Below are 15586 nucleotides of genomic sequence, written 5' to 3' on the forward strand. Positions count from 1 at the left end.
TAGTGTTTCACCTTAATTTCATTGGAAATTTTTTTTGAATATATCTAATGCACTATAAAATCTAGCACTACAAAAATAAGAATACCATCTATTTTTAAAATGTATCTTTTAAATTGTGGGGTTTTTTTAATTAAGCAGTTTTTCCACTTTTTTTTTAAGGAGGAATTGGATTCGTGAAATTAATCTCCCCCTGAAAAACGACCGAGATGGAACGATACCACATCGATCCAAGCTACCAAAATACACGGTGAAAATATCCCTTTACACATTAACAACGATTCGAGTGAAACAAGAAAACAGTTAAGGGCACTTCTAAAAACACAGAAAAAGGACAAACATACCCTTCTGTATAATGGGAGATTTGTGATACGATTTTTTATATTAAAAACCGCCATTAAATAACCGTTTATTTCTGTTTACCCCTGTTTTACTTTTTTAAACGAATTAACAAAACACAAAAATCATACGCGAAAAAAGATTTTTTTTTTTTTTTTTTTTTTTTTAATTTTTCTGTAAAGGTGTTTTTTTTCTTTAGTTTAATTATATTTTTTAAAACTTAAAAAACTTGTAAAAGTTTTTTTTTAGAGTTTCTTGTAATATTTTGCATTAATTTCATTAAAAAATTAATTAGGATATTTAATTAGCTGTTTGGGTTTTCAGACACCGTAGCTAGTTGAAACTCTGCATAAATATCTTCATTTTTTAACCTAATTGCGTATAGTTTAAATAATTCTAGGAGGATGAAGTATTTTTCTACTTAACAACTACATTAATAGCTTCCAAGATGATATGACAGTATGACACAGAATTTATCAGTTACCGAGAGTTCAATAACTCCCCTCGCAATGACTTCCAAGGGTTTTATGACTCCTCCCCACAATTAATTCATATGGTTTTAAGACTCATCTCAATAGTCATAACTCCATTCAAACTTGAGCGAAGGTATAAAAGTTTGATGAAGTATTTCTCTGCTTAACAACTACATTAATAGACTTCAAGATGATAGGACTGTTTGACACCGAATTTATCAGTTTGAAAAAATCATCTTTCGGTGTTATATTCGAATGTGCTTTTTTATTATTGTCTATTGATCTCGAAGAAATTGACTGTTATCATTGGCTAGTGAACTATAATCTGTTTGAGTATGATAAAAGCTTGTGGAGTACTACATTACGTTATATAAACAGATTGGGATTCTATGATAGAGTGATTACACCACTTAATAATAATGGTCAGGAACTGAGAAATGTCCAGGAGGAAGTCAGTGAAATTTGCAGCTTTTTCGGAGTTGAAGTGCTCTACGTAAAGGGCAATGTACCTACAGATAAAGTTTTAATTCAAAAGTGTGACCCTAGGATTCCACTTTTCAATCTAGAAGAGTTTACGTGTCCTAAATTTGAAGGGGGCTATCACCGTCCTGAAGACGAGGTTAGGTTCTTCGCACAGTGGCTACCTAAGAAAAGACCTGATCAGGATAAATCCATGACATGTTAAAAACTATCCTATATCATGGGACCATCGTTTTTGTATTTTTAAGATTAATATTTTTATTTAAAAATTTGTTGTTGTTTTTTTTTTTTTTTCAAAAAAAAAAAAAATCTTTTAATAAATTTAAGCAAAAAATATATTTAAGCTTAACCCCTTCATTTTCTTTATAATAGTTCTATTTTAAGCAAGTAACAAACTCTTATCCTGAAGTCACCTCTTGGATACACAATACAGAAATTCATACTATACCTTAAATGCATTCAAACACACACACACACACACACACACACACACACACACACATACACACACACACACATGTCTGACATAGTTATTAGATATTTCGACTATGCTGAACAAAATGGCTTTCTAAAAATTGACACACACACACACACACAGAGACAACATCCACACAGAGATGACACACACACACACACACACACACACACACACACAAACACACACACACACTCACACACACACACAAACACACACAAACACACACACACACACACACACACACACACACACGACGACACATTCAAAGTGACGACTTACACATAGAGACGACACACACACAGAGACGACACAGAACAGAGACGACAAACACACAGAGACAACACACACACAGATACGAAACACACACAAAGCGACGACACAGGCACAGAGAGGACAAACACACAGAAACGACACACACACACAGAGACGACACACACACAGAGAGACAACAAACAGACATAGAGATGACAGACACACAGATACAAAACACCCACAGAGACGACACACACACACACAGAGTCCACTCACACACACACACCCACACACACACACACAGAGGACACACACACACACACGACAGACACAAACAGACCACTCACACACAGAGAGGACAAACATAGAGACAACACACACACACACACACACACACACACACAGAGACAGCATCCACACAGAGACGACACACACACAGAGACGACACACACACAGAGAAGACATACACATAGAGACGACACACACATACACAGACATTACAAACACACAGAGACGACACCCATAAAGAGACGACACACACACACACACACACACACACGACTGACACATAGAGACGACACACACACACACAGAGACGACACACACACAGATAGAGAGACGACACACACACACACACACAGAGAGAGACGACACACTCAAAGTGACGACTTACACATAGAGACGACACACAGAGAGATGACAAACACACAGAGACGAGACACATAGAGAGACGACACGCAAACAGAGACAACACACACACACACACAGAGACGAAACACACAAAGCGACGACACACGCACAGAGACGACACACACACAGAGACGACAAACACACAGAGACGACGCAGATAGAGAGACGACACACACACACAGAGACGACAACACATAGAGAGACGACACGCACACAGAGACAACACACACACAGAGTCCACTCAAACATAGAGACGACAAGAACACAGAAACGACACACACACACACACACACACACACACACACACACACACACATACACAGAGACGGCACACACACATAGAGACAACAAACACACAGAGACGACAACACAAAGAGAGACGACACCCACACAGAGACAACACACACACAGAGACGAAACACCCACAGAGAGTACACATGCACAGAGACTACACACACACACACACACAGAGTCCACTCAAACAGAGAGAGACAAACACACAGAGACGACAGACACAAAGAGACGAATCACTTGCCTTTCCTTGGCACCTTTCCAAACGAGCGGGATTCCCCACTGATTCCTACACATTGCAAAAAAGTGACCAGCATGAAAACTCCACGTTTTCAACCAGACTGGTTTTTGACACGACACACAAACAGAGTCATAGTGAGAGAGATATCCAAAAGTTGGGGTTAATCTAGGTTCACTTAGAGTGGCGCGCCACTCTAAGTGAACCTAGATTAACCCCAACTTTTGGATATCTCTCTCACTATGACTCTGTTTGTGTGTCGTGTCAAAAACCAGTCTGGTTGAAAACGTGGATTTTTCATGCTGGTCACTTTTTTGCAATGTGTAGGAATCAGTGGGGGTTCCCTGCTCGTTTGGAAAGGTGCCAAGGAAAGGCAAGTGAGTCGTCTCTTTGTGTCTGTAGTCTCTGTCTCTGTTTGAGTGGACTCTCTGTGTGTGTGTGTGTGTGTCGTCTCTGTGAATGTGTCATCTCTGTGGGTGTTTCGTATCTGTGTGTGTGTGTTGTCTCTGTGTGTGTGTCGTCTCTCTATGTGTGTCGTCTCTGTGTGTGTGTTGTCTCTCTGTGTGTGTGCCGTATCTGTGTATGTGTGTGTGTGTGTGTGTGTGTGTGTGTGTGTGTGTCGTGTCTATGTGCTTGTCGTCTCTATGTTTGAGTGGACTCTGTGTGTGTGTTGTCTCTGTGTGCGTGTCGTCTCTCTATGTGTTGTCGTCTCTGTGTGTGTGTGTCGTCTCTCTATCTGAGTCGTCTCTGTGTGTTTGTCGTCTCTGTGTGTGTGTGTCGTCTCTGTGCGTGTGTCGTCGCTTTGTGTGTTTCGTATCTGTGTGTGTGTGTGTGTTGTCTCTGTTTGCGTGTCGTCTCTCTATGTGTCTCGTCTCTGTGTGTTTGTCATCTCTCTGTGTGTCGTCTCTATGTGTAAGTCGTCACTTTGAGTGTGTCGTCTCTCTCTGTGTGTGTGTGTGTGTGTCGTCTCTCTATCTGTGTGTGTGTCGTCTCTGTGTGTGTGTGTGTCGTCTCTTTGTGTTAGTCGTGTGTGTGTGTGTGTGTGTGTGTCGTCTCTCTATGTGTGTCGTCTCTGTGTGTTTGTCGTCTCTGTGTGTGTGTGTGTCGTCTCTATGTGTAAGTCGTCACTGTGAGTGTGTCGTCTCTGTGTGTGTGTCGTCTCTGTGTGTATGTAGTATGTGTGTGTGTGTGTGTGTGTGTGTGTGTGTGTTGTCTCTCTTTTTTGTCCTCTCTGTGTGTGTTTCGTCTCTTTGTGTGTGTCGTCTCTGTGTGTTTGTCCTCTGTGTGTGTGTGTGTGTGTGTGTGTGTGTGTGTGTTGACTCTGTGTGTGTGTGTGTGTGTCGTCTCTGTGTATGTTTTGTATCTGTGTGTCTGTCCTCTCTATGTCTGTGTTGTCTCTTTGTGTGTGTGTCGTCTCTGTGTGTGTGTATCGTTTCTGTGTGTTTGTCCTCTCTGTGCGTGTGTCGTCGCTTTGTGTGTGTTTCGTATCTGTGTGTGTGTTGTCTCTGTGTGTTTGTCGTCTCTGTTGTGTGTCGTCTCTGTGTGTGTGTCGTCTCTGTGTGTATGTCGTCACTTTGAATGTGTCGTCTGTGTGTGTGTGTGTGTGTGTGTGTGTGTGTGTGTGTGTGTGTGTGTGTGTGTGTGTGTGTGTGTGTGTGTGTGTGTCATCTCTGTGTGGATGTTGTCTGTGTGTGTGTGTGTGTGTGTCAATTTTTAGAAAGCCATTTTGTTCAGCATAGTCGAAATATCTAATAACTATGTCAGACATGTGTGTGTGTGTGTTTGTGTGTGTGTGTGTGTGTGTGTGTGTGTGTGTGTGTGTTTGAATGCATTTAAGGTATAGTATGAATTTCTGTATTGTGTATCCAAGAGGTGACTTCAGGAAAGAGTTTGTTACTTGCTTAAAATAGAAATATTAAAAATAAAATTTTGGGTTTAATATTAAATTTTCTTTTTTCTTAATTTTTTCAACATATTTTTTTTTTTTTGAGAAAAAAAAAACAACAACGACAAATGTTTACAAAAAAATAGTACTTAGATTTAACTATTAAACAACCACAAACGATGGTCCCATGATATAGGATAGTTTTTAACATGTCTTATGGATTTATCCTGATCAGGTATGTTCTTAGGTATCCACTGTGCGAAGAACCTAACCTCGTCTTCAGGACGGTGATAGCCCCATTCAAATTTAGGACACGTAAACGCTTCTAGATTGAAAAGTGGACTCCTAGGGTCACACTTTTGAATTAAAACTTTATCTGTAGGTACAATGACCTTTACGTAGAGTGCTTCAACTCCGAAAAAGCTGCAAATTTCACTGACTTCCTCCTGGACATTTCTCAGTTCCTGACCAGTATTATTAAGTGGTGTAATCACTCTAGCATAGAATCCCAGTCTGTTTATATAACGTAATGTAGTACTCCACAAGCTTTTATCATACTCAAAGAGATTATAGTTCACTAACCAATGATAACAATCAATTTCTTCGAGATCCATAGACAATAATAAAAAAGCACATTCGAATAGAACACCGCAAGATGATTTTTTCAAACTGATAAATTCGGTGTCAAACAGTCCTATCATATTGAATTCTATTAATGTAGTTGTTAAGCAGAGAAATACTTCATCAAACTTTTATAAATTCGCTAAATGTTGAATTGAGTTATGACTATTGAGATGAGTCTTAAAAACATCTGAATTCAGTGTGGGGATGAGTCATAAAAACCTTGGAAGTCATTGCGAGGGGAGTTATTGAACTCTCGGTAACTGATAAATTCTGTGTCATACTGTCCTATCATCTTGGAAGCTATTAATGTAGTTGTTAAGTAGAAAAATACTTCATCCTCCTAGAATTATTTAAACTATACGCAATTAGGTTAAAAATGAATATATTTATTCATAGTTTAAACTAGCTACGGTGTATGAAAACAAAAACAGATAATTAAATATTCTAATTCATGATTTAAGGCACGTAAGGATAAATAGTAACCGAAAATCTAAAAAAAAAAACTATTAAACTTTTTTTACTTGTTAAACATTTAATAGCCTTTAATTTAAAAAACACAATGTTCAGAAACATTAAAAAAAAAAAAAAAAAAAAATATCTTTGGTCGCTGCAGCATTTTCGTGTTTTGGAATGATTAGCATAACCATATAACGGGGTATAACGATATCACAGGGTATTTCATTGCGTTTTTTAAAATACTAAAGCGTCTCACATCTCTACCATTATACAGAAGGGTATGTTTGTCCTTTTTCTGTGTTTTTAGAACTGTCCTTAACTGTTTTCTTGTTTCACTCGAATCGTTTTTAATGTGTAAAGGGATATTTTCACCATGTATTTTGGGAGCTTTGATCGATGATGTATCGTTCCATCTAGGTCGCTTTTCAGGGGGAGAGTAAATGCACTAATACACTTCATCCATAAAAAAAAAAAGAATAAAAATTTATTAAGGAAAAAATAACCCCACTTTTAAAGATAAAATTTACCTCTAAAGTTGATTCTGATGTTTGTAGCGCTCTATGTTTTAGTGCATTAGAAATATTCAAAAAAATTTTCCACTGAAAGTAAGGAGAAACACTAAAAACTTAAAATGAACCAAAATTATGACGTATATGAGGGGGGGGTTCCCTCCTCCTCAACACCTCGCCTTTCACGCTAAGTTCAAATTTTGTTCCAATTCTTTAAAAATGACCCCTGAATCAAAAAGGTCGCTTAATTAGAATAAATAGCTCTTTTGAAAGCAATAAACAAACTTTAGCCTAAAGAGTGAGGTATTGACGAAGGGGCGAATCCCCTCATATAGGTATTTTTTTCAAAAATAGGGGGCAATTGCTCCTTATATCTCATGGATTTTTTCGACCTGGGCTAAATAAATACTTGTAAGAGAGAAGAACTTTTTTCTCCGTCCATATCAACAATTAAAATGTTGGATGGCCCCCCTTTTTAGAGCCTCCCTCCTCCCCCCCCCCTCCCAACTTAAATTTAGTTTCTTCAAAAATGTTTTCAAAACTAAGAAAAGAAACTAGAGTATTTCACGTAAAAAAAAAAAATCTATCAAACGTTCCTGTCATTGATAAAACAGTTCAATTTATAAAAAAACGTGTCCTTTAAAGATCGAAAAAAGACACGCTGGTTTTTTAATACAGGTTTAATTAATTACGTAAATCTCTTGACAAAGAAAGAAATCGCTTGAGTTCTCTCGCAATAGCAAGCCACACCAGATTATACCCACTTAACCAGCCTATATTTGTATGTAATGCCATAATAAAAATTTTTAAATACTAAAAATTAAAATAAAAAATTAAATAAAAAATACAATTACAAATTTTAGAGACGTTTGAAATTTATTCATACGATTACTGGGGGGGGGGATTGCACTCCTCCCACCTCCCCAAAGCCCACTCCAAATAAATTAACGATATTGTTTGTGTTTAAAGGAGATGTTTTTTTCAATTATATTCTTAAAAAAGAGATATTTCTTTAAAGTAAAAAATAAAAATTTAGAGACAAAGAGCCTATACATATATTTAATTAAATAAAAAAAATTTTTAAATACGATAAAAGAAAAAAAAAAATACAGTTGTTTTTATTTTTTTAATATAATTTTTATTACTATTATTAATTTTGTGGATTTAACCCCCTCCCACCTACCCCACTCCCACAACAAATACATTAAATAAATTCGTTTTATTTAAATGATAATTATTTTTAAAATAAATTATTAAAAAATAGATATTTCTGTAAATTACAAAAGAAAAATTTAGAACCAAATACCCTATACCTTTTTGGAATGCCAAAATCAAAATTTTTTTTTTTATATATTTAGAAATGCATGATAAACACTCCGTAAATATCATTAATTTGGTTAATGAAAGAAAATTAAATAGATTAGAAAAAAATTTTAAGTTTTTACGTATAGCTAAGCTAACAATGTTATTTATTAAATAGGGTTATAAGGTAACAAATTTTATTTTTGAGGAAATGGGGGGGGGAGGGGGGTTGAATGCATTAAATTTCAGGAAGAGATTCTTCAACGCAGACTGGCCAGGAAATATTTTCAAAAAAACACCCCTAAAAAAACCACTGATCGTGATAAAAAAAAAAAATCGCAATTTAAAAAAAAAGGAAGCTTTTGTAAAAATTAATACATTAAAAGAATAAACATTTTATTCTAATCCCAATTTACCGATCGAAAGATAAGCACTTTTTTTTTTTTTTCAAAAAAAAAAAAAAAAAGACAGATTAAATTTATAAAAAAATAACCAAAATCAGGACGCAGGTAAGTTACTTTTTTAAAAAACAATAAATCAAAAAAAAAAAACTTAAATTTATAAAAAAAAAAAGCCACATAAATTTATATAAATTTAATCGTATTTAAAAAATAAGAAAATAAAAAATAAAAATTTTTTTATAATTACCAAATTAAAGAAAGAAAAGCTAAGAAATTTTTTTAAAAAAAAAATATAAAATAAAAATTGATCCATATAAAAAAAAAATAAAACATTAAATGCATAATGGCCTGTAATTATTTTCAAAAACATTCATAGAAAAAAAAAACCCACTGATATTTATAAAAAAGGAAACTTTTGTAACAATTAATACATTAAAAAATCAACATTTTATTTTAACCCCAAATTACCGATCGAAAAGCTAAGCACTTTTTTCAAAAAAAACATCTAAAAGACCACTTATCTAGATAAAAAATCACACCGTAAATTTCAACCTATAAGAGAATTAGAGGTTTTTTCAGCTCCTAAAAACAACAGGCTTCTAAGTGTATAAGTATCCCATAATTCTAGTGTAAGGAAAGAATTTCTTCCTTAACTTAATGACAATTTCTTTTTAATAATTCTAATATTTTTTACTCACCATAAAAAGGTTAGAATTATCCATTTTTTATATGTAATTATAAAAAATGTTATCTCTAATATAAACGATTCGAAACTTATGGATAATCAAATATGGAACCTTATTATATACAGAAAATAATAGGTGATTAAAAAAGAAGAGACACCGGTTTTTTTTGAACTAAAAAAAAAAAGACATTGAACTTTGAAAGTGCGTCGTTCCTTGAGTGTAAATACCTGTAGACCTGTTTGTACGCAAATGACCCTGGTAACCGTACAATGCATTGAAAGTATACATTCAAACTTACGCCTAAGGCATAGATATGTATGTAAGCTTTCAAGTAATTGTACGGTTACTACTTCCAGCATTTTCTAAAGTTAATTTCATATTTTTGCTTGGTCTTATAGTAATTCAAGATAAGCCAGTTTTCGTATAGCACGGATTTTTGTATAAGTCTAGTATAACGGGGATAAGCCCAATTTTCGGCGAAAAAAAAGTTTTATTATTCCTCCAATGTAGCAGCTGATTTTGCTGAATTTGGAAATGTAATAAAATATTTTTTTATAATCCTCAGTTTTTACGTAGTCATTTTTACATTTTTGGCAATTCGACTTTTTTAGTTCAGGCAATTTTTGTAAAATCAAACTCTTCTCATATTTGGAGTTTTTTATATTTTAAATGAGGGGCTAGGACCACCAGAAACGGATGTTCTATTTTTGGAAGTTAAAGATGTTAATAACTCTTCATTACTAACCAGAATAAGATTAGGATGGAAGACCAGGAAGCCCAAATTCGCATCCAGTAAGTAAGAAGACCAGGCGGGGGGGGGGGGGGGGCAGACACCAAAACAGCACGGGTGGTTGGGTGACAATGTAGGTGGTTTACGGCACCAAACTACGACTTTACCCCGAAGAGGACGAATTTGCAATCAAATATTTTAGGCTTCCCAGATGCAGAAGAAGTAATGACACACGGTGGCAGTATTCGATTCAACCAAGTTGATTCACTTTATTTGTAATGAAATTACGTTTGGTGATCTGTATTTGCGTGACAGCTATAAAAAGGGGGTGTGAGTCAATGTTTAGGTGGGGGTAGCTAAGATTCCTAAGAAAGTACATTTTAATGGACAAACTGCTTACTCTTCACGAGGCTTCATATAAATGTTGAGAGAGGAAGGGGGAGTACGAATTAATTAAAATGTTTCTCTATACAGCTAATATGTTTCATTTCCATATCTACCAGCACAGAGGTGAAAAAGGCAAAGCAGGTCTCAGCCCCACCAGGAAATTTCTGTGGGGTGGCAATTACTGCTTGAAACTTAGTTTTCAGCAATTTATGGTAATATCTTTCTTTTCAGTTATATGAAATACATCAATGCACTTAAAAAAATATATGTAATGTATTTATCGATAAGAAAATCCTACTGTAAACTTTCTGATGGCTTCAGTTACGTACAAGATCAAAACTCACAGAATTTCCATCCATACAAACAACAATAATCCTTTTCATCCAACCGAAATTCTTTAGTAGTATTATTAACAAGGACTTTTCACCTAAATTACTATTTATCACCAATTTTTTAAGTATATTCAAGACTGGGTATGATTTGGAAAACAATCAGAGATTAAATAAAAAAAGATCTTTTCAACTGAAAGCAAGGAATAAATTTGAAACCTATTTGAACAGATTGTTCTTTGTATGAAGGGGTCTGTCTCCTCCTTAGCTCCTTACTCTTTACTGTGAAGTTTCATTTATCTCCAAATTTTTAAAGAAAATTTGCAATTCGAAAAAAAATATTTCTCGAAGTACTAAAAAACTTTTTTTTTCATGAGCAAGATGTCGAAAAGGGGGCAGTCTCCCTTATATACAGAGTAATTTATTTTTGTTTTAAGTTTTAAACTTGCTCTTTACTTTAGTTGAACACCTTTTCTGTTTGTTAAATCATATTTCATGAAACTAAAGTTTTGTGAATACAATACTTTTGGCAACGCAGAAATAACGATCAACATTTGAACGATCTCTGTTTGGATTTTGGCGGGGAATCGAACAGTTCGTGGTAATGTACTCTAACTTAGTAATTGTGACCTGGCTCAATAGTAACCAAAACTCTAAACACGGAATTTTTCTACCGATAGAAATATCAAAAGAATTGGCTTATTATGGTGATTTCAAATATATTAATTCCATTAAGTTTAGTCTTGCCCATCAAAAGCTACGACCCTGAGAAAACTTGTTCGGAAAAAAGGGGGAAAGACCCCCTTGAAGTCATATAATGCTAATGAAAATAATGCCATCAGATTCAGCATATCAAAGAACCGTACTGTAGATGTTTCAAGCTCATATCTGCAAAAATACGGAATTTTGTAATTTTTACTAGAAGATATATAACGGATGCGTGTTTATTTGTTTTTTTTCTCAGGGGTGATCGTATCGACCCAGTTTTTTCGGTCTTACCGAAATTTCACTCTTACAACAGAAATTGCAAGTTTTTTCTGAACACTAAGAAATTTTCTCTTCGAAGTAACATCTTTTTCTTATTAATAATAACAAACATTTACTTAATACTATCAAATGTCTCTAGGAATTAACAAGTTTGTTTTTCTTAAAAGAAACAATTTTTTTCTAATAGCAGCAAGTTTTTAGACAAAGATGACAAATTTCTCTTAGAAGTAACAATTTTTTTGTTTATGATAACAAATTTTCTCTTCGAAGTAATAACTTTTTCCTTAAAACTAACAAACTGTTACATAAAACTTGTCGTTATTAGAATTATTAAAAATGTCTACTATTAAGAAAAAAACCGCAACTTCCAAGAGAAATTTGATAGTATTATATAAATGTTTGTTATTATTAAGGAAATAGTTATTTTTTACAGAAGATTTGTTGATATTAAGAAAAACTTGCTACTTCTAGTTGAAAATTTGTTAACGTAGGCGAGAAAATTATTAATTCTAAGAGAAATTTTTTATCCTTGACGGAAAACGTGGTGCTATTAGAAAAATCTGTTTCTATTAAGAAACAAACCTTTTACTTCCATGAGAAATTTGATATTGTTAAGTAAAAGTTTGTTAGTATTAAGGAAAAAGTTATTACTTCGAAGAGAAAATTTGTTAGTGTTAAGAAAAACTTGCTACTTCAGACAGAAAACTTGGTATCATAAACAAAAAAAACAAAAAAATAATTGTTATATTTGACAGAAAACTTGCTACTTCTAACAGAAAACTTGTTATTACTGACCAAAAAATTTTACTTCAAAGAGAAATTTGTTATCTTTAATGGAAAACTTGGTGCTATTAGAAAACAATTGTTACTGTCAAGAAAAAACCTGTTGCTTCTAAGAGAAATTTGACAGTGTTAAGTAAATCTTTGTTAGTATTAAGGGAAAAGTTGTTACATTGAAGATAAAATTTGTTAGTATTAAGAAAACCTTTCTACTTCTGACAGAAAACTTGTTATCATAAACAAAAGTAAATTGTTACTTCAAAGAAAAATTTGTCATCTTTAACAGAAAACTTGTTGCTATTAGAAAAAATTTGTTGCTATTAATAAAAAAATCCTGTTACTTCCTAGAGACATTTGATAGTATTAAGTAAATGTTTGTTAGTATCAAGGAAAAAGTTTTTACATCGAAGGGAAAATTTTATAGTGTTAAGAAAAACTTGCCAGTTCTAGCAGAAAACAGATCAAAAATTTGTTGCTATTAAGAAAATAACTTGTTACTTCCGAGAGAAATTTAATAGTATTGAGAAAAACCTAAGTTAGTAATAAGGAAAGAGCTGTTGCTTCGAAGAAAAAATTTGTTAGTGATAATAATACCTGCCAGTTTTAGCAGAAAACATATAAAAAATTGCTACTATTAAGAAGAAACTTGTTACTTCCGAGAAAATTGATAGTATTGAGTAAAACCTATATTAGCATTAAGGAAAGATTTGCTGCTTCTGAGGAAATCAAGTCCCGTTGTTCAAAACAATACAGTGTTTAATTTATATTTATAAGCTTATTTTTGAAGTGAAAAGGTTGAAAATATCCTAGGGATGATGTGGGGGGTTTTTCATATGGATTGATGGCGTTCAGTGTCTTGGTGGTGTGGGAGTGTTTGTGTGCGTTTGTGTGTGTGTGTTTGTGTGTGTGTGTGTGTATATGTGTGCGTTTGTGTCTGTGTATGTGTGTGTGTGTCTTTGTGTGTGTCTGTGTGTGTGTGTGTGTGTAAGCGTGTTTGTCTGTTTTTTTTCTGTATGTGTGCCTGTGTGTGTGCTTGTGCGTGTGTGTGTGTATGTGCGTTTGTGTTTGTCTGTGTATGTGTGTAATTGTGTGTTTCAAACGTTAGAAGATAGAAGACATTTACAATGATGATGACGGGTGTCGTAGGGGTGCTAGAAAGTAGTTATAGTGTGGTACTGTTGCGAGAATTGCTTGGAGTATCACGCTCTACGCTGAATCTGTTTTTCAACTGAAAGTAAGGAGTAACATCAAAACTTAAAACGAACAGATTTATTAAGCATATGAATAGGTTCACCCCTACTCAATACCTCGCTCTTTAAGCCTAAGATTTTTAAATACTTTCATAAGAGCTATTTGTTCTAATTAACGGCCTTTGTGTTTAAGGGGTAATTTTTAAAGAATTGGAATAACATTCAAACTTTAGCGTAAAGAACGAGGTATTGACAAGAGAGCGAACCCCCTAATATATTTATTGAAAATATATGGATATAGAAGTTCGTTGCGTAAGTTAATTCGTAAGTAACGTATATTTATTACTAATAAAACGTTCGTAAATAAAATTAAACAACTTTTCGAGAAATCTATTTAACCGAATAAACGTAAAATTAATATACAATTTTTTTAATTATTCATGTACGGTGAGCCAAAATCAAAACTTCCATTAATTAAAAAACCTTTAAAAATTAAATAAAAAACAATTTTTTTTAACTGAAAGTAAGGAGCAACATTAAAACTCAAAATGAACAGAAATTATTACGTATTTGAAAGGGGTTGTCTCCTCCTCAACACCTCGCTCTTTACACTAGAGTTTTTTATTGTTTAATAAAATTGATTTTGTGAGAAAGAGCCTAACTTTAGCGTAAAGAGCGAGGAGGCGTTGAAGAGGGGACAGCCCCTTTCATATACGGAGTAATTTCTGTTCGTTTAAGTTCGTTTCTGTTCTGTTCATTTTTAAGTAATTTCTGTTCGTTACTACTAATATGTTTCATTCCCATATCTACCAGCACAGAGGTGAAAAAGACAAAGCAGGTCTCAGCCCCACCAGGAAATTTCTGTGGGGTGGCAATTACTGCTTGGAACTTAGTTTTCAGCAATTTTCAATGGTAATATCTTTCTTTTCAGTTATATGAAATACATCAATGCACTTAAAAAAATATATGTAATGTATTTATCGATAAGAAAATCCTACTGTAAACGTTCTGATGGCTTCAGTTACGTACAAAATCAAAGGTCCCACAGAATTTCCATCCTTACAAACAACAATAAACCTTTTCATTCAACCGAAATTCTTTAGAAGTAATATTAACAAGGACTTTTGACTAAAATTACTATTCATCGCCAATTTTTTAAGCATATTCAAATTTTATCCGAAATTGAAATTGAAAATTTAAACGTAGGATGGTACTAATCAACGTACAGCTATTTATTTACACATTTTAAAAGCAACTGACCAGGGATTTAAGGAACTGTTACCTTAAATTATATCTTGGTTAGGCCTGGGCATGATTTGGAAAACAATCAGAGATTAAACATAAAAAAAGAGCTTTTCAACTGAAAGCAAGGAATAAATTTGAAACCTATTTGAAGAGATTATTCTTTGTATGAAGGGGTCTGTCTCCTCCTTAGCTCCTTACTCTTTACTGTGAAGTTTTGCTTATCTCCAAATTTTTTAAGAAAATTTGCAATTGGAAAAAAGTATTTTTCGAAGCACTAAAAAACTTTTTTTTTCATGAGCAAGATGTCGAAAAGGGGGCGGTCCCCCATACAGAGTAATTTATTTTTTGTTTTAAGTTTTAAACTTGTCTTTACTTTAGTTGAAAACCTTTTCTGTTTGTTAAATCATATTTCATGAAACTAAAGTTTTGTGAATACAATACTTTTGGCAACGCAGAAATAACGATCAACATTTGAACGATCTCTGTTTGGATTTTGGCGGGGAATCGAACAGTTCGTGGTAATGTACTCTAACTTAGTAATTGTGACCTGGCTCAATAGTAACCAAAACTCTAAACACGGAATTTTTCTACCGATAGAAATATCAAAAGAATTGGCTTATTATGGTGATTCCAAATATATTAATTCCATTAAGTTTAGTCTTGCCCATCAAAAGCTGAGAGAGTGAGAAAACTTGTTCGGAAAAAAGGGGGAAAGACCCCCTTGAAGTCATATAATGCTAATGAAAATAATGCCATCAGATTCAGCATATCAAAGAACCGTACTGTAGATGTTTCAAGCTCATATCTGCAAAAATACAGAATTTTGTAATTTTTACT

The sequence above is a fragment of the Artemia sp. Qi Xiang Cuo genome, chromosome 2, assembly GCF_049724085.1.
Source record: "Artemia sp. Qi Xiang Cuo chromosome 2, ASM4972408v1, whole genome shotgun sequence".
Lineage (NCBI taxonomy): Eukaryota > Metazoa > Arthropoda > Branchiopoda > Anostraca > Artemiidae > Artemia > Artemia sp. Qi Xiang Cuo.